Here is a 2,465-nt window from a genome sequence, read left to right as displayed (position 1 = left end):
CAGAAAATCCGAAACTGTAAATTCTCCGCACGGGATTCTACTTGCGGGAAACCAAATTCCTTAAACTGTAAATCCGAATGCGTTGCGGGTTTTTGCACTTCTACGGGAAATTTCCCGTGAACAAAATCCGTGCAAAATCCCGTGACCAAATCCCGTGGCGATTTTCCGAAGTGTGAAGACGCCTTAATGCGTGAATGGGAATTTTCAACCAATTGACGAATAACAAAAAAACATTTGAGATTTGAAGCAAGAATTCAGTCAATTACCTTCAATAGTTGCAATAGTTGCAGGGTGCAGTAGCGTATTTCCCTTATTGTCCTTAGCTTCGATGTTGGCTTTATTATCGATGAGCAGTTGAGTGACATTCACATGTCCTGAATCGGAAAGAGATCGAAATCAAACGATTGATTCTGATTTGAAGTAAAAGTTCAAATACCATTCCGAGCTGCATCGTAAAGTGGTGTAGAACTAGAGAGCAAAAAATGTTACACCGCTTCACACTTGAACTCTTATTTGAAATCATATTCAATCGCTTGACTCAGATTCATTCCCAATTCATGACATCGGTATGCCGTTCAAGTGCTTATTAATAATGGAGCCGACGTCAATGCTAAAAATAATGGTGGAAAGATGCCACTGCACCGTGCAGCTACTCAAGGCAATTGCCTGAATGGTCAATTTATTTTATTTTATTTTTATTTTTTCACAACATTTTAAATTTTTAGACCTAAGTTTACAATTATGTATCATTAAAATTCGTTGCGTTCAAGAAAACTATGAATGAAAACTTAAAAAATGAATTTAACATAAGACTTAATTTTTTACTGAAAATAGGAACCCGAGTTTCAGAAATCACCCCGAAAAGTGTCCCAGAAATATCTCGAAAAAATCAAATTGAAAGAATGAAAAGAACCGAGAAAAATCAGAGCAATTTACATTCAAAAACTGATGCACAAATTATGCTTTAAAGTGTATAACTTGAGAGATTTTACACAAAAATGACTGCGACGGAAATGATTTTACACCAAAGTGATGAGAAAAAAAAAGAAAAACTCGTTCACTGAGGAATATCATTTTAGGTGATGTGATGATCGGCTGTTTAAGACTGGAACTTCAAAGTGAGATGAAATCCTCCCCCGTTCACATTTCAGTAGATACATTATCCAATGTATCGGCTGTCCCTCCGTACGTTGAATTGACAAGTCTCCTCCTCTTGTTTCAGTAATCATTTTGATTCTGAAAAAAAAACATTTAATAAAATGTTTATTATTCTGAATTGAAAAGTGCTGCATTTTTAGGCAATGATTAAACTCACCGAAATTACTGCAGTCTGAATGACTTTTAAATCAAAATGTAACTAAAATCAAAGGATCGAAACATTTTAGTCGCTTTTTTTCTCGAAGTCACAATTGCACTATGAAGTGCCGTGCACTGAGAGCATTTGAAATGTGCGACCGAAGCCAAGGAGAAGTGTTTTTCAATTGAATCTTTCAAATTGAAAATATCAGCAAATGATGTAAAGTGCCACATCAGGCCAATCCATATCAAGTTTCTACGCAATGGATGAAGTCAGCCAAAAAGAGAAAAAAAATGTAGATTACAATTTCTCTCCTTTCACATCATTCGTGTTGTTTCATGATTTCTCGAACAAGAATGAGGAATATTTTGTAGAAATAATCAGTCGTTGAGATTATGACATAAAATATGAGAGAATATTTTTGCCGTTGAACGAGAAATATATGCGCTCATTCGAATTTTTCATAGAACATGAAACCATACGACTAGCCGTTTTCGTTATCAACAGAGTAATGGAAAAGCAAAAGAAACAAAGTGAAGAGTGTATACATGAAGTTAGCGTAACTCATGACATGAGTTTTATGCGATAAAATAACAACATACGTACGTTAGATTGTTTTGCGTATAGATTGTTTTATATGTTGCCCTCTACGTGACCGTCCAGGCAAATCCGCTTATCTGAACAAATATTCGAGTAATGAATCGACTAACAAATAACCAACGATGAAATATTCCTTTTGATTAGCGAAATATTATGAAACTTTTATGAATATGGACTCGGAAATTATTTATTTATTTATTACGAAGCCTACAATTATGCCAATATGTGTTCCCAGCAAGCTGAGAACATGCTGGTCAGAGACCCAATACGGCATAAATTCCGCCCATGGTGCATCTTTTGCAAAGAGAATACAGTCAGGGGAGGGATGATATAAAAGTGAGGCTTTTATACCAGAATTGGATCCGGAAAACCGGCCTGATTCTGGAAAACCAGGGGAAATACAATGATGATGAGTTTTTGCAATTAAAGTACGTTAACATCAATGAGAAAAATCAAATGAAAAGTCAAACTTAATCTAAATTGGATAAGAAATTTCATAACAATGGTCCGAGTATTTTACTATTTCAAAAATATCTAAAAATTTACTGCGTGGAACGTAACAGATGCT

At 35.1% G+C, this 2,465-nt stretch overlaps 1 long non-coding RNA gene across 1 annotated transcript; it reads right to left on the bottom strand.

The window, feature by feature from the left end:
• Positions 1-825: 825 nt before the first annotated feature.
• On the bottom strand, positions 826-1,473 carry LOC129571903 (uncharacterized). The gene is made up of 2 exons (XR_008688358.1): positions 1,316-1,473; positions 826-1,236 (listed from the first exon to the last, which is right to left on the bottom strand). It is a non-coding gene; the product is annotated as an uncharacterized LOC129571903 (long non-coding RNA).
• Positions 1,474-2,465: the final 992 nt, after the last annotated feature.

This window comes from Sitodiplosis mosellana, unplaced genomic scaffold (assembly GCF_009176505.1).
Source record: "Sitodiplosis mosellana isolate CC-2019 unplaced genomic scaffold, AAFC_SMos_1.0 Smas_scaffold_3641, whole genome shotgun sequence".
NCBI classification, from domain to species: domain Eukaryota; kingdom Metazoa; phylum Arthropoda; class Insecta; order Diptera; family Cecidomyiidae; genus Sitodiplosis; species Sitodiplosis mosellana.
Note: the sequence above shows the minus strand (reverse complement) of the source record. Positions and strands in the feature narration are given on the sequence as shown.